This window comes from Rhinopithecus roxellana, chromosome 12 (genome assembly GCF_007565055.1).
Source record: "Rhinopithecus roxellana isolate Shanxi Qingling chromosome 12, ASM756505v1, whole genome shotgun sequence".
NCBI classification, from domain to species: Eukaryota; Metazoa; Chordata; class Mammalia; order Primates; family Cercopithecidae; genus Rhinopithecus; species Rhinopithecus roxellana.
In genome coordinates, this window is record NC_044560.1 from 73,481,101 (window position 1) to 73,499,522 (window position 18,422).

The 18,422-nt window shown below is 37.9% G+C and overlaps 1 pseudogene; it reads left to right on the forward strand.

Annotated features, from left to right (window-relative positions):
- The window catches only part of LOC115900733, a 64,195-nt pseudogene extending 49,358 nt beyond the window's left edge, over positions 1-14,837 (forward strand).
- The last annotated feature ends 3,585 nt before the right edge of the window (positions 14,838-18,422 follow it).

Genomic DNA, 18,422 nt, shown 5'->3' on the forward strand with positions numbered 1-18,422 from the left:
AAATAATTTATCTTACAGCTTTAGTTGTGGATTAGTTTTTATATTCAACACTCTGATTTAGTGTAATGTCTGACGTGTCAGTGCTTTAGTTATTCCACTGTAAATTATCTGATATTTACATAGAATAAATTATGAATTAAATATTTTTCATATTTACCACATTTGCAAAAATATATTTTAGTATAAACTCTCTGGTGTTTCCTAAGCTGTAGTTTTTGAAAAATAAATGTTTTTAAATTCATTATACTTTCATGACTCTTCTCCAGTATATATTCCAATGTTGAACAAAGCTTAAGCAACTGCTTTAAGGTTTTTCTCTAGTACAAAATGTGCAATAAGATCTGTGATACAAGTAAACGCACTACAACCCCCTTTATATTCTTAATGGCTGTCTTCAGAATAAATATTCTTCACTTTTCTGAAAGATTTTTGACAGTAATTGTCAAAATTGTCAAAAAGAATTTTGACAGTAATTTTTGACAGTAATATTTTCTGAAAGATTTTTGACAGTAATTGCACTTTTAATGCCATTATTAACTCTGAACCTTCTGTTGAGTAAGATGTGAGTAGGCATTAATGGCTTTTCCATATTCTTTATATTTGTACAATTTTTCTCAAGGATAATAGCTTTCCTGTGAAATAAAGTGTAAACACTGATTAAAAGTTTTGCCACATTCTTCACACTTCTAGGAGTTTTGCCAGTATGAATTATCTTACCTACAATAAGTGTGACAACCATATTAAGGCTTTGTCACATTTTATACATTTCTAGGGTCTCACACTAGTATAATTTTTTTTTTTTTTTTTTTTTCTGTATAGAAAACTTGGCCGGGCGCAGTGGCTCATGCTTGTAGTCCCTGTCTCAAAAAAAAAAAAAAAGGAAAGATTGGAGGCATTGGTAAAAGGACTGTCACATCTTTCAGGTTTGTAGAGTTCCTCTTCAGCATGAATTATTGCCATGCCTCTTACGAACTGAGAACTTGTGGCTGGGCATGGTGGCTCACACCTGTAATCCAAGCATTTTATGAGGCCAAGGTGGGTGGATCGCCTGAGGTCAGGAGTTCTAGATCAGCCTGGAAAACATGGTGAAACCCAGTCTCTATTAAAAATACAAAAACTAGCCAGGCATGGTGGTGGGCCTCTGTAATCCCAGCTAATCAGGAGACTGAGGCAGGATAATGGCTTGAACCCAGGAGGCAGAGGTTGCAGTGAGCTTCGATCATGCCATTGCACTCCAGTCTGGGTGATAAGAGTAAAATTCATCTCAAAAAAAAAAAGAATTGAGAACTTGTTATAGGCTTTGCCACATTCTTCACACTTGTAGAGTTTCTGTTTGGTATGAATTATGTGTAATTAAGTAAGGGTTGAGAACTTCCTTAAAAAGCTTTGTCACATTCTGAATATTTGTAGGGTTTATGTTCCATATAAATTCTCATATTTAGTAAGAGTTGAAGGCTGCTTAAAGGCTTTCCCACATTCAACACACTCATACAGTTTCTCTCCAGTATGAATTATGCTTATTAAGGGTTGAGGAACATTGAAAAGATTTGCCACGTTCTTCACTATGCAGGGTTTCTGTCTAATATGAATTCTCTTATGTGTATTCAGGGCTGATGACCAGTTAAAAGCTTTGCCACACACTTCACATTTGTAAGGCTTCTTTTCAGTGTGAATTATCTTATGTTCAGTTAGAGTTGAGAATGCAGTAAAAAAGGCTTTGCCACATTCTTCACACTTGTAGGGTTTCTCTCCAGTATGAACTCTCTTATGTTTAGTAAGGTTTGAGGAACGGTTAAAAGCTCTGCCACATTCCTCACATTTGTAGGGTTTCTCTCCAGTATGAATTATCTCATGTTTAATAAGTGTTGAGGATGAAATAAAGGCTTTGCCACATTTATCACACTTGTATGCTTTCTCTCCAGTATGTGTGGGGAAAAAGAGAGATCAGACGGTTACTGTATCTATGTAGAAAGAAGTAGACATAAGAGACTCTGTTTTGTTCTGTACTAAGAAAAATTCTTCTGCCTTGAGATGCTGTTAGTCTGTAACCCTATCCCCAACCCTGTGCTTGCAGAGACCTGTGCTGTGTTTACTCAGGGTTTAATGGATTTAGGGCTATGCAGCATGTGCTTTGTTAAACAAGTGCCTGAAGGCATTATGTTTGTTAAACGTCATCACCATTCTCTAATCTCAATTACCCGGGGACACAAACACTGAGGAAGGCCACAGGGACCTCTGCCTAGGAAATCCAGGTATTGTCCAAGGTTTCTCCCCATGTGATAGTCTGAAACATGGCCTCGTGGGAAGTTTCCCTGATCATCCCCCCAGCCTGATACCCATAAAGGGTCTGTGCTGAGGAGGATTCGTAAAAGAGGAAGGCCTCTTTGCAGTTGAGATAGAGGAAGGCATCTGTCTCCTGCTCCTCCCTGGGCAATGGAATATCTCGGTATAAAACCTGATCGTATGTTCTATTTACTGAAATAGGAGAAAACCACCTTAGGGCTGGAGGTGAGACGTGCTAGTGGCAATGCTGCTCTTTAATGCATGGAAATGTTTGTGGAGATGTTTGCATACATGCACATCAAAGCACAGCACCTTTCCTTAAACTTATTTATGACACAGAGATCTTTGTTCACATGTTTTCCTGCTGACCTCCCCACTATTACCCTATTGTCCTGCCACATCCTCCTCTCCAAGACGGTAAAGATAATGATCAATAAATACTGAGGGAACTCAGAGACCAGTGCCGGCGGCCCACTTTTCTTTCTCTATACTTGTCTCTGTGTCCCTTTCTTTTCTCAAGTCTCTCGTTCCACCTGAGAAATGCCCACAGGTGTGGAGGGGCTGGCCACCCCTTCAAGTATGAATTTTCTAATGTGAAAAAAGGGTTCTGGGCTGGTTAAAACGTTGTCACATTCCGACATCTGTAGGGTTTCTCTTCAGTATGAATTGTCTTATGTGTGTTAAACTTACAGGACTGCTTATAGGCTTTGCCACGTTCTTCACATTTGTAGGGTTTCTCTCCAGTATGAATTTCTTATGTGTAGTAGGGGTTGAGGACTGGTTGAAAGCTTTGCCATGTTCATACAATTGAAAGGTTTTTTTTTTTTTTTTTTTTCCCCAGTATATCTTGTCTTATGTCAGTTTGTATTGAAAATTTAAGAAAGTTTTCCATATTACTCTTGAATAGTTTGCTCTGGGTGTTGTTAAATGTTGGTTAAGTCCATTATAACCTATTTTGTGCCCTTACACTCATCCCCACTTTCACAGCCTTTTTTTACTGTAAATTGTCACATCTACATTTTTCATATCTTCTCAGTATACTTTTGTGGAAACAATCTTTTATATTCTGCTCTGGCCAAAGGTCTTCCAGCAAAATGAGAACACTAACTGAAAGAAACAATAAAAACCACATTACTTCAGTTACTAGACTCAGATAAATATACTTTACAAATCTAACCTATAAAGCTATACAAACTACATAAGATGACTAGCAAAATACCAACAGCTGTAATTGTTTCTGAACATATAAATAAATAAAAACATACGGACCAAAATACATTTGTAAAATGTAAAATGTATAATGAGTAAATGCAAAGAGCCACATAAGAAGAAAAGAAAACTCTGTTACTTATACACACACACAGCTTCCTCTCTCCAGTATAACATGTGCCTTTAAAAGTAAATTGCCAGTGGGGCACGATGGCTCACGCCTGTAATCCCAGCACTTTGGAGGCCAAGGCAGGTGAATCAAGGTCAAGTGTTCAAGACCAGCCTGGCAAAGATGGTGAAACCCCTTCTCTACTAAAAACAAAAAATTAGCCAGGCATGGTAACCGGTACCTGTATCCAGCTACTTGGGAGGCTGAGGCAGGAGAATACTTAAACTGTGCAGGTAGAGTTGTTGTTAGCCAAGATCATGCCACTGTACCTAGCCATGTAACAGAGTGAGACTCGTCTCTCACACACACACACACACAATGTAAGTTGCCAACTCCTGGTTTCTTTTTTAAAAAGCAAGAAAAATATGGCACATACATCTTTATTTCTGGCTTCTGGGCTTTTAAGACACTAGTTAATCTTTCCCATGACATAAATGATTGCTTATGCGACCACTAGAGCCGGCGCCAGAGGAAAAGGCAAGTAGGCAAGATAAAAAGAAAACTTTTTACTTAGCCAATGTATGGAAAGAGGAGACGAGTTCACCGGTCTCCGGCGGCGGAGGCCGAGGAAGTCCCTCCGGCATTCTCAAGCGAGGTTCCTGGGTCCCGCTACGAGGAGGGGCCGAGGAAGTTCCCGCCATGGCGCTGCCGGGAGCGGGTTTTCTGGGAGTGGAAGGGCAATAGGCGGGACACGGGCCTGTCCGGGGGGTTCCGTAGTGCGGCCAGGTAAAACTCGGTCTCTTCGGATGACGTCACCTGGCGCAGGCTGGTTGATCTGCACCTTCCCAGGCGCCGGCTACATTTGCGCGCGCGCCGGAAAAAGTTGGTGATGAAAACCCAGAAGTACGCCATCTTAGTCACCTTTGTTCTTTGTTTCCCTCTCCCTCTGCCCAGACAATAAAATGCTGAAAAAATGGTGAATATATATTGGAAGACAGTTTGAGTCTGCTGAGTCAAAGGTTAATAGTAAGAAACCAGAGAAACATGCAGTACGCCAAACAGGAGACGGATGTAGCAAGTGATACTGATTATTAAGAAGAAATATGAATAAGCCAATTTAACTAAACAATAAACACAAAATTTTAGATAAGGACACATCCTAAAAACAGGTATGAGAAATTCCAAGAATCTCTAGCCAAGACAATTGATTTCATACTATGCCAGGATAAAGGTATAAAGATTTTAACAGGTAGCTTTTTGTTAATGTCAAATCCCAATCAAAAGATTATAATGTATACAAAATAGTAGGCAACATGGCCCATCAAAAAAAATAAATAAGTTGAATAATATCAGGAAGTGAGATCGGAAACACAGACAACTACTGAAGATCAGAAAAATGAGGATAAACAACAAAATGTTAAAATAGCAGAAAACGAAAATTGGTGAGTGTAAAAAGTAACTGAAAAATTTCATTAAAGTAAGAAAAAATGAGGTAAACATGAAGAAGCTGAACAAAGTGTCTAACCCAAACATATATTATAACAACATACATATAAGCAAATTTTAAAATCATCAGATAAGAACAGAATATTGGGAGCTGCAAGTAAAAATGATGGTCATTTATAAGCATAGTCCATGAGATAACCAGTGAATTTATCAAAATTTTTTGGCAGATCAGAAGGAAACTGTGATATTGTCAAAATCCATAATTTTAAAAAAATCTGTAAAGTGGGAAGACAACCTAAGCAAAATTGTACTACCAAAATAAAAAGAAGTCCTCCCAAATAACCAAATCATGGAGAAAGCATATTGGCACTGCATATGCCCTACATATCAAGAATGCTGAAAGGAGTTTCTTCTCCACAGAAAATAGCATAATGCAAGAAAACAACACTAATCATATGAAAATACATAATTAGCTGGGAAAGATACACACATACATAAGAATGGAATTTCTTAACATATCATAATGCTACAGAAAACTTTTAAACTATTCTCTAAACTTGAAAAAGATGAAAGTGTAGAAATATAAACATCCATTAATGAATATACAACATAAAAATATAATTAGTAAAATCAGTAACAAAGTTGAAGGCGAGTGTAATAATGAGGAATTTTTTGATGCAACTGAAGTTAATTTTTCACCACATTAAAACATAGTGTTGGATCTTTTAGAGGTTTTAGGTAATCCTCAAAGTTACCACTAGTAAAATATCTGAATATTGGCCGGGCGCAGTGGCTCACGCCTGTAATCCCAGCACTTGGGAGGCTGAGGTGGGAGGATCACGATGTCAGGCAGAATCAAGACCATCCTGGCTAACATGGTGTGAAACCCCGTCTCTACTAAAAAAATTTTTAAAAATCCTGGCCTGGTGGTGGGTGCCTGTAGGCCCAGTACTGGGGAGGCTGAGGCAGGAGAATGGTATGAATCTGGGGGGCGAGCTTGGAGTGAGCCGAGATGCACCACTGCGCTCAGCCGGGGGGCAGAGCGAGACTCCATCTCAAAAAAAAAAAAAAGAAAACAAAAAGAAAATATCCTTATAGATACACAAAGAAAATAGGAAAAAAAACTGAAAGCCTGTCAATATAAATTTGTCAATATAATTTTGATGATAAAATCAACAAAAAAAAAAGAGAAAATGAGACACAAAAATACAAGGAATAATATAAAAACAAAAAATAACAGTAAGTTAAGTTTTTTGTCTTTTTAAAAGATATTTTAAAACTATTTATAATATATTTATATCTTTCTAACGAGAGACATTTTCAATAAAAAGTTTGTTAAAAATTTTAAAAATCAAGATTCAACTTGCCTTTTTACAAGAGTCAGTTGGATCTAATGACAAGAAAAGACTGAAAGTTGCACAGACAGAAGTAGAAAAGATTTCATGTAAATATTAACAAAATGAGTGCAGAAGAGGTCAAAATAATATTACATAAGCTACATCTTGAAGTCAAAAAACGTCATATTTTGTAAAATCTACCTAAGTCAAAACTTGAAAAAGACCAAAGAAGGACATTTAAAACAATATATAGATTCATTCATTGGAACCTATGACAAATTTGTTTAAACGTTGGTGTGTATTTGTGGTGTTGTGTAATGTCTCAAATTAGGGTTTCTTTTTTTTTTTTTTTAGACAGAGGCTCGCTCTGTCGCCCAGGCTGGAGTGCAGTTGGCCGGATCTCAGCTCACTGCAAGCTCCGCCGCCCGGGTGTTACGCCATTCTCCTGCCTCAGCCGCCCCTCGCGAGTAGCTGGGACCACAGGCGCCCGCCACCTCACCCAACTGTTTTTTTTTTTTTTTTTTTGTATTTTTTAGTAGAGACGGGGTTTCACTGGTGTTAGCCAGGATGGTCTTGATCTCCTGACCTCGTGATCCACCCGTCTCGGCCTCCCAAGTGCTGGGGATTACAGGCTTGAGCCACCGCGCCTGGCTAGGTATAGAGACACTCCCCAATTAACATCAGGATACACAGCCTTCTCAATAGCTCATACAACATTCCTCTTCATAGATCACCTGTTAGGCCAAAAAAACAAAATCTTAGCACATTTTTTGAAACTGAAATTGTAAGGCCGGGGCGCGGTGGCTCAAGCCTGTAATCCCAGCACTTTGGGAGGCCGAGGGGCGGGCGGATCACGAGGTCAGGAGATTGAGCCATCCTGGGCTAAGCGGTGAAACCCCGTCCTACTAAAAAAATACAAAAAACTAGCCGGGCGAGGGTGGCAGGCGCCTGTAGTCCAGCTACTGGGGAGGCTGAGGCAGGAGAATGGCGTGGAATCCGGGAGGCGGAGCTTGCAGTGAGCTGAGATCCGGCCACTGCACCCAGGCCCGGGCAACACAGCGAGACTCCGTCTCAAAAAAAAAAAAAAAAGAAAGAAAAAAAAGAAATAAGCCTTACATTGGTAAACATAGATAATATATATATATAATATCTGCTATATATATATATATATAGCAGAATAGGGTTAGACCTTCTGACACGTAAAAACATATGTTAGGAAATAAACTAGTGTTAATTAGTTAGATACAGGCTAAAGAAAGTAGATAAAAATCTTATAATTCCTTATTGCCTGCAGCAAACTTAAATTTATAAGTAACTATTTGTAGTAAATATAGAGTGTCTACTAATTATCTACTTTACTTCGGCATGCCATGCGCAAATTCTAGCATATTGTCCTAAAATATCCTGGCTCGAAAATTAAACAGACAAATTTGAAATAGAAAACAGAAAGTAAAAATATGGTATAGGGAGAGTGACAAACGGTAAGAGATGAAAAGATTAAAAGTCCCCTACATTCATATCCCTTAACAACAGCAAAAAAAAATGTCAGCCAACCCTGGACAAAAAATGGCCTTTAGAGAGATAACCAGGCATTATGGCTCACAACTGTAATAACAGCAACCATGGTTATGTTTAAGGTTGGAAAACTGCTTCAGGGCAGGATTTGAGACCAGCCTGGGTTAGTAGCAAGACCGCATCTCCATAAACTAAGTACCTGTAACAGAGCGATTTGAGATCCATGTGAGGGAGTTGTGAAATGCTGTTAAATGCTGGAAGATTGAGAAGTGTTCTATGAGAGGGCAGGCCCTCATTCAGGTGGGAAAGTAAGGGTCCCGTTCTGGTCTATACAGACCGGACAGGTTCACCCACTTGGTCCCACTGAGATTGTAACTACGCGTAACTATCCCAAACTCCGCAGCCCATAGTCTGGGAGAGGTCCTCCCATTCCAGAGACCTGGAGGAAGGCACCCATTTACACCACATAGCAGACCTGCAGACATTGGCCTTTAACCGGTTTTCCCAAGCGGCTCAGTGACTCAGTTTCAGTACCTGAGCCACAGTTTATGGTCAGTTCTGCCTAAGAGAATCCACACAGTTACCTGAGAAAAATGCTCTCTGATACTCAGTGAAAACCACACTCATAAGGCCACTATATGCAGAACCGACAGCAAAAACCTGCCCTATTGTTTGCCCTACAGAGCGAAAGTCCTGAGACATTCAGTCTGTCAAAAAATAAAATGGGAATTACAACCACCCAAGCCCCTGTATCAAGCCAACTAAAGGTGAACAATAGTGCAGACCCAGCAAGCCTTTGTGACCAAGCTACAAATCCCTCTTCACTACAATCATTCAGAGGGCATCTCATCACCCTACGGGCCAACAAAAGAAGATCTTGTACCTTCTAAAATCACTTTATGAAAAACTGTGAAGAGGTGTTTTGCTCCATCAAATTCAGACACCAATACAAAACTACATTGTGCCCATTGTCGATGCTTCTATTTTATTCTAGCACTGGAAATATGTGGCAGAAGAACTAGTCAAAGAATATAATAAGCCATTGAAATTGAAAAATAAGTAAAAAGCTGCTGTTTATGGTTCACCACAATCTATCTTATAATTAAAAACCATAAAACAGTACATTGCAACCTATCTAAACTGACAGATACACTCGGTAAATTAGTGAAATGTAAATTAGCATAGAAGTATATGTATGGTTTCATCCATTTAACCATCTGATAAAATAGAGATAGAGAAGAAAAAAATCTTATTTACTATAGCATTACTAATACATTTCTGGAGGAAAAAATTAACCAAGGAGGTGAAAAAATCTTTACAATCAGCACTTTGGGAGGCCAAGGCAGGGCGGATCAGGAGGTCAGGAGATTGAGAACATCCTGGAAACACGGTGAAATCCCGTCTCTATTAAAATAAACAAAAAATTAGCCGGGTGTGGTGGCAGACGCCGTGGGTCCCAGCTACTCCGGAGGCTGAGACAGAAGAATGCCCTGAACCCTGGAGGCGGAGCTTGCAGTGAGCCGAGATTGTGCCACCGCACTCCAACCTGGGGGACAAGAGCAGACTCGTCTCAAATAAATAAATAAAACAAATAATAAATAAATAACTCTCCTAATTTCAACATCTATTCCTTTTGAGTCTATCTTATTTGGTGTCTGAGAAACACTTTTGGATTTGAAGATAATAAAAAACATATAAACTCTGTTATCGCTTTTAGTTATTATTGGTTTATTTCTTATGTGTTATGTGTCAAAAAAAAAGCCCACAAAATTACAATAAAAACATTTCTAGGCCGGGCGGGGTAATCCATACTTTCAGAGGCTAAGGCAGGCAGATCACAAAGGTGTTAGATCAAGACCATCCTGGCCCCAGGGGGAAACATTTTCTCTATATAATACAAAAAATTAGCCAGGTATGGTGACACGCCCTGTAATGCCAGCTACCAAGGAGGCTTAGGCAGGGGAATCACTTAAAAACCGGAAAGCGGAGGTTGCAGTCAGCCGAGATCGTGCCACTGCACTCCAGCCTGAGAGATAGAGTGGAGAAGTAAATATTTTCTAAAGATTCAGTTTTGTTCATATAATTACATTGACATTATTATGCAACATATCACTAGAATGTTTTTTTATCTTGCAAAGCTAAATCTCACTACACATGAAACAACTACCAATTCTTCCCATTTCATGCACTTTTCAAACAGTACATTGTTTTCGGTTTTCAAAGAGCATAACTGTTTGGTTTTTTTTTTTTTTGAGACGGAGTCTCACTCTTTCGCCCAGTCTGGACTGCAGTGGCGCAATGTCAGCTCACTGCAAGCCCGCCTCCCGGATTCACGCCATTCTCCTGCCTCAGCCTCCCGAGTGGCTGGGGACTACAGACGCCCCGCCACAGTGCCCAGCTAATTTTTTAATTTTTAGTAGTGGACGGGTTTCACACCGTGTTAGCCAGGATGGTCTCGGTCTCCTGACCTCGTGATCGCCTCCGTCGCTTCCCAAATGGCGGGGATTTACAGGCGTGAGCCACCGCACCCAGCCTGCTTTATATATCTTATACAATATCTGTCTGTTGTGGCTGGCTCATTTTATTTTGCATAATGTCATCAATATTTATCTTAGTGGTTGTTAGAATATGTGTTGTATCATTTCTAAATATTTGTAAATTTATTAATTATTTGTATTATTGTTTTATACTCTAATTCCATTTTTGTCATAGAAAGGAATCTATTAATTTTCAGCTTTAAAAAATGAGTTAAGACTTTGTTTTTGGTCTAACAGGTGGTCCATAAAGAAGAAAGTTGTAGATTATTGAGAAGGCTGTGTATCCTGATGTTGTTGAGGAGTGTTGTATATACCTTCATTGGAAATAATTGTTTTTTACTGCCTTCTAGTCCTCTGTTCCCTTACTAATATTCTGTCTTGTTTTATTATTATAACAGAAAATGGGTTACTGAAATAGTCTATTATAATTTTATTTCTCTCTAGGTGTTTATTCAGTTTTCTTAGTATTTGCTTTATATACTTGAAACCCTAATTTGAGACACACACACATAAATACACACATTTATAAACAAATTTGTCACAGGTTCCCAGTAAATGAATCTACATATTGTTTAACGTGTTTTTGTCTTTTTAAGTTTTGACTTAAAGTACATTTTATAAAATATGGGTTTTTGACTTAAGATGTAGCTTGTATATTACTATTGTGACCTCTTCTGCTCTCATTTGGTTAATATTTGCATGAAATTTCTAATTCCATCTTGCCACTTTCAGTCTTTTTTTGTTATTAGATCTCAACTGAGTCTTGTAGAAAGGTAAGTTAAGTCTTGATTTCACAAAATTTTTAATAAACCTTTTTATTGAAAGAATTTCTCTTGATTGGAAAGATAATTATATATATAATTTTAAATAGTTTTTTGAAAGAGAAAAACTTACTAATGTTATTTTATTATTTGTTGTATTTGATTCTTGTATCTTTGTCTCTCACTTTCCTGTCTTTTGTGTGTGGTTTTTTTTTTGTATTAATATACTTTCAGGTTTTTAAATTTTTCTGTTGTGTATCTATACAGATATTTTCTTAGTGATACCTTCGGAGATTATATAAAACCTCTAAAAGATCCAACAATATATTTAAATGTGGTAAAATTTAAGTTGCATACAAAAGTTCTTTATCATTACCTCTGCCTACATTGCTGCTCCAAAAATTCTCTTATTTGTGAATTTTGAAATTTTATTTATATGTGTGTTTGTTATAAATATTTTTGTGTGTATCCTAATTTTTGTTCAGCTTTTTCATGTTTACATCATTTTTTCTTTTAAGAAATTTTTCAGTTACTTTTTGTAATTTTTATATCCAAAATTTTATTTTTTGCTATTTTAATATTTCTTGTTATTATCCTTATTTTCTGATCTTCAGTAGTTTTCTGTGTTTCCATTTCACTTACTGAATATTATTATATTTTATTTATTTATTTTATCTGAAATGGAGTCATTATCTGTCGCACAGGCTGGAAGCAGTGGCACAATCTCGGCTGACTGCAACCTCCGTCTCCCAGGTTCAAGCGATTCTCCTGCTTCAGTCTCCTGAGTAGCTGGGGTTACAGGCGCTTGCCACCATGACTGGCTAAGTTTTTGTATTTTTAGTTGAGACAGGTTTTCACCATGTTGGCTAGGCTGACCTTGAACTCCTGACCTCAAATGATTTACACACCTCGGGCTCCTAAATTGCTGGGATTACAGTCATGAGCCACTGTGCCCAGCCTATGTTATTTTATTTTTGAGACAGTTTTGCTCTGTTGCCCAGCCTGCAGTGCAGTGATACAATCTCCAGTCACTGCAACCATCCCCTCCCAGGTTCAAGCAATTCTTGTGTGTCAGCCTCCCAAGCAGCTGGGATTACAGGCTCATGCCACCATGCCCAGTAAATTTTTGTGTTTTTAGTAGATACATGGTTTCACCATGTTCTCTAGGCTGGTCTCAAACTCCTGACCTCATGTGATTTTCCCACCTTGGCCTCTCGGTGTGTTGGGATCACAGGAATGACCACCAACCCTGGCCTGTTCAATTTATTTGGAATTTTAAAAATTACTTTATATGCTGTTTATAGTTGCTTTTGAAAATTTTTTTTCATGGGGCCATGTTTCTCTAATATTTTGTGTACATTATAATCTTTGATTGAGATTTGGACATTGACAGAAAGCTACCTGTTCCAATCTTTACAATACAGCTTTGTCCTGGCATAGTCTGAAATCAATTGTCTTGGCTGCAGATTCTGGGAATTTCTCAAACATATTCTTAGGATGTGTCTTGTCTAAATTTTGTGTTTATTGTTTAGTGAAATTGGCTTCTTAATTTTTTTAATAATTAGTAATCACTTGCTGCAGCCATTCCCTGTTTGGGGTACTACAGTTTCTCTGCTTCTGTAACATTTGTCTTTAGACTCAGTAGACTCAAACTGTCATTCCAACATATATCACCACTTCTTTCAGCCTTTTATGTCATGGGAGACATTAATCAGTGTCAAAAAAGCATGTGGAAGCCAGAAATAAAGATGTATGTGCCAATGTTTTTCTTTTATCTTTTTTCTTAATTGGCAATTTATATGTGTGTGTGTGTGTGTGTGTGTGTGTGTGTGTGACAGAGTGTCACTCTGTTCCCTATGCTGGAGTGCAGTGCCATGATCTTGGCTCACTACATTCTCTACCTCCACAGTTCAAGCAATTCTCCTGCCTAAGCCTCCCAAGTAGCTAGGATTACAGGTACCTGTTTCCATGTCTGGCTAATATTTTGTATTTTTAGTAGAGATGGGGTTTCACCATGTTGGTCAGGCTGGTCTCCATCTCCTGACCTCAGGTGATCCAACTGCCCTGGCCTCCCGAAGTGTTGGGATTAAAGGCATGAGCCATCACACCGGGCTGGAAATTTCTTTTCTTTTTTTTAATGAGATGGAGTCTTGCTCTGTTACTCAGGGTGGAGTGCAGCGGTGTGATCTCAGCTCACTGCAATGCATCCTGGGCTCAAACAATTCTCTGCCTCAGCTTCCCAAGTGGCTGGCATTTGCCCACCACCATGCCTGGTTAATTTTATTTGTAAATGTATCCCATATTTATCAGAATCTTGCAGTTGAAGTAATGTGTTTTTGTTGTTTCTTTCACTTATGTGTTTTCATTTTGCCCAAGACCATTGTCCAGAGCAGAGCCTACAAGATTCTTTCCAAATTGTGATACTGAGAAGATATGAAAAATGTGAATATGGCAATTTAGAGTTTAAAAAAGTCTGTGAAAGTGTGGATGAGTGTAAGGTGCACAAAAGAGGTTATAATGGACTTAACCAATGTTTAACGACTACCCAGAGAAAAATATTTCAATGTGATAGATATGGGAAAGTCTTTCAATTTTCAAATTCAAACAGACATGAGATAAGGCATACTGGAAGAAAACCTTTCAAATGCATAGAATGTGGCAAAGCTTTTAACCAGTTCTCAACCCTTACTATACATAAGAAAATTCATCCTAGCGAGAAACCCAACAAATGTGAAGAATGTGGCAAAGCCTTTAAGTACTCCTCTACCCTTACTACACATAAGAGAATTTATACTGGAGAGAAACCATACAAGTGTGATAAATGTGGCAAACCTTTTATTGCATCCTCAACCCTTAGTAAACATGAGATCATTCATACAGGAAAGAAACCCTACAAATGTGAAGAATGTGGCAAAGCCTTCAACTGATCCTCAATCCTTACTACAAATAAGAAAATTCATACTGGAGACAAACCCTACAACTGTGAAGAATATGGCAAAGGTTTTCACCTATTCTCACACCTTACTACACATAAGATACTTTATGCTGAAGAGCAACCCTATAGATGTAGAGAATGTGGCAAAGCTTTTAACCATTCCACAACCCTTTTTTCACATAAGAAAATTCGTTCTGGAGAGAAACCATACAAGTGTGATAAATGTGGCAAAACCTTTATTTCATCCTCAAACCTTAGTAGACATAAAATAATTCATACTGGAGAGAAACCCTACAAATGTGAAGAATGTGGCAAAGCCTTCAACCGGTCCTCACACCTTAGTAGACATAAGATAATTCACACTGGAGAGAAACTCTAGAAGTGTGAAGAATGTGATAAAACCTTTACCTGGTCCTTAAGCCTTAGTAAACATAAGAAAACTCATACTGGAGAGAAACCCTACAAATGTGAAGAACGTGGCAAAGCTTTTAACTGGTCCTCAGACCTTAATAAATGTAAGAGAATTCATATTGGACAGAAAACCTACATAGTGAAGAATGTGGCAAAGCTTTTAGATGTTTTTCATACCTTAATAAGCATAAGATAATTCATACTGGAGAGAAACCCTATGAATGTGATGAATGTGGGAAAGCCTTTGACCACCTCTCCACTCTTACTAAATATGAGAATTTATATGGAACATAAACCTTACAAGTACAAAGAATGTGATAAAGCTTTTCAAGAAGGTTCTCAATGCATATTAAAACAATGAATTTATAAGTAATTAACTTCTAACTATAGAGGATTCTACTATACTGTAATTCAAGATTAAGCTGTAAACACTTTAACATGAATATTTCTTGAATGCATGATTGGTTATGTAGATAGTTTCTTTTAGATTCATGTGAACAATGTAATAATTAGAGAAAACATTTGAAATGGGATAAAATGAGTCAAAATCACATCTTTTCAATGGCTCGGTGTAATTGCCATGTGTTTGGAAATGGCCAGATGACTAACAAGAAACAAAGACAAGATTTTGGCTTTGCTCAATGATTGTTTTTCACCTCTTCAAATCTGAAATCCTGGCTAAAGTATTCAAAAGGAGTATTTTATAGGTGAATTCCTAGGGTTTCAAAGGCAATGAGGGAAGAATTTCGATAGGCAGGAAAATTCACACTACATATACACATTGCTCTTCTCTGATTTGCTTTAACACTGAAAAAGTGAAGATTGTAAATGTAGACTCAACTTAGAGTAAATTAACAAAAGATTTGTTTTTCAAAAAACCGAATGTATAAAATAATAGGTAACAGATGCCATTAGCTGCTAAAAAATAGTATGACTAAATTCAGTAAGTATCTAGCCATGCAAATAACAGTCTAATTAAATGAAGACCCTAATAGGTGCACGTGGAAAGCATTGCTGTGCAGTGTTTTCTCAGCATTTTTTTCTGCCTTTTTACAGAGATATCAATTTCCCCTGAGTGACTCAAGGTGCCTACTGGGAACTGAGAATGCTGTGTTCAGAGTGATTACTGAAAACATGATTAATACACTTCTTCCATGTTATAATAAAATGTTATAAATCTTACTCTGCCTCAGAAAAGCTTTCAGTAAAACATTATCTATAGTTTACTCAATTTGGGTTCATGGAAAATTTCAATATTCCAGATAATTCAGATACTTAAATGTCAAGGAAATCCCATAAAACATATTTGAATAAGATACAGTCATCTTAGCTAAGAATTTTATATTACCAGTAAATTTAGAAAAAAATAGAAAACCAGCACTTTAAGCCAAATAACTGTTTGACATGTGAGTAGCACCCAAACAAGTGCTCTGCATGATCATTGTAAAAGTCACAATAACACCACGTGCTTTCCTGGGACCTGCTGTCCTATTTTCCATTGACATAAAGTGAAGAAGGTATTGAAATGGCAAAGGAGGGTGATATAAATTGAATACTTTTATGAAATAAAATTTTAAATATGAAATAGTATTTGATGTTCTACAAGCATAGGTGAGACTATTAGTGTGAGGTTATATTTTTACCTATATTGACAAAATAACCATTAGCAATATTCTTATTTAGAATAATATTCCTTTTACGCTGTATATTTGTTAGCTTTTGATTAAATATTATGGGAGCTCAATAGAAATTAACAAAATTGAATCTATTTTACCACCATTATTGATGCACATGCTGATTTTTCTAAAAATCTATTAGCGTTTTGTACTTTTTTTCAGTTTATTGCTGAGAAGTGGTTTTCCTGCCAGAAAACTGCTATTCTCAGCTGTAACCATATTGACTAATAGTGAGTAGAAGTGAAGTGGGATAAAAGGCAAATGTGTCTTCTCTGTAACTTTTTTCATCCATTGGCTGAAAAACAGGAGGATGCAGAAGATGAAAGAAAATATAATCCCCGAAAGATCATGAAGAAACTCTCCTAACTAGACAAAAAACCCCATGGGGGATTTTTCTTTTTTTTTCATTATTGTACTCTCTGCTTCTATGAGTTTAAATTTTTTTTACACTTTACATAGAAATAAACCTAGGCTTACACAGAAAGAAACCTAGGCTTTTGGCCGGGTGTGGTGACTCATGCCTCTAATCCCAGCACTTTGAAAGGCTGAGGTGGGTGGATCACCTGAGGTCAGGAGCTGGAGATAAGCCTGACTAATGTGGAGAAACCAAAAATACCAAAAATACCAAAAATACCAAAAATACAAAATTAGCCAGGCATGGTGGTGCATGCCTGTAATCCCAGCTACTTGGGAGGCTGAAGCATGAGAATCACTTAAACCCAGGAAGCTGGGGCAGGAGAATCACTTGAACCTGGGAGGCAGAGATTGCCGTGAGCTGAGATCACACCACTGCACTCCAGCTAGGGCAATAGAATGAGACTGTCTCAAACAAAACAAAACAAAACAAAAAAAAACAGATAAAAGAGGAAAAAAAATGGATTACTGACAATAGCTAAGGTATGGAATCAACCTAAGTGTCCATCAATAGGTGAATGGAGAAAAAAAATGTGGCATACGTACACAATGAAATGCTATTCTGCCCTTAAAAATAAGAAAGTCTTGTTGTTCGCAACAACATTCATGAACCTGAACGATGTTATGCTAAGCAAAGTAACACAGTACAGAAAAAACAAAAAACTTATTTATTTTTTTGAGATGGAGTTTCACTCTTGTCACGCTAGCTTTCAGTGCAGTGGTACTATCTCAGCTCACTGCATCCTACACCTCCCAAGTTCAAGCAATTCTCCTGCCTCAGCCTCCCCAGTACTTGAGATTATAGGCACGCACCACCTTGCCCAGCTATTTTTTATATTTTTAGTAGAGATTGGGTTTCACCACGTTGGCCAAGCTAGTCTCAAACTCCTGACCGCAAGTGATTCACCCACCTCGGCCTCTCAAAGTGATGGGATTACAGGCGTGAGCCACCACACCTGGCCAAAAGCCTAGGTTTCTTGTTAGAAGAGAGACTATGATAGTAAAAGCAAATATAATGATACATGTTACTCGGCTGCATTTCAAAGAGGTAATAGTGACACTGCACTGAAGGACCAAAGGTGGTTCTTATCAGGCCAGAGCTCCTTATGATAAACATTAGGCCCACTGGCATATCTGCAGGGTTCTAGCTGGATGGACAGAACCCGATGGGCTGTTGTGAGTAGACTCTGAATTTAAAACACCCTGGTGCCCAGTAATGAGAACATTTTCACATTTAGCACAACGTGATTTGGTGTGTGGCTTGGATTAGATAAATCTTCACTGAGTTAATGGCTGATTGGATTTACCTGGCCTGAATGGAAAATAAAAATCACCTCTGGCCTACTCTTCAGCTTTTTTTTTTTAAAATACATATAGATATAAGATAGGTGTCTAAAACATATACACGGAAAATGGGTAACACAGATATGTCAACGTAGTTTCCATTATTGCATATGTCCTGTAGAGAAGCCTCAGAATAAATAGGTCAGAGGTCATTATCCTTCCCAACTTCTGCAGCCCAGATGAGTTTAATGATCAGCTTAAATGGATATAAGTCAATTAGCTAAATTGGGAAAGCGAAGGCATCCAGGCAGGACCCAAATGGCAAATGTGAATCACATAGGCAAATGGTGAAAAAGGAAGCAGGGCCCTGAAATGCTAAGCTGAAACTAAGTCTTACATGGCTTTACCAAAAACTTACTTCCCAGGCCATGCACCTAAATGTGAAACTTTGTTTAAACATAACATTGTCTGGCTGTGTTCCATTCTGAGATGGTATGGATCCATA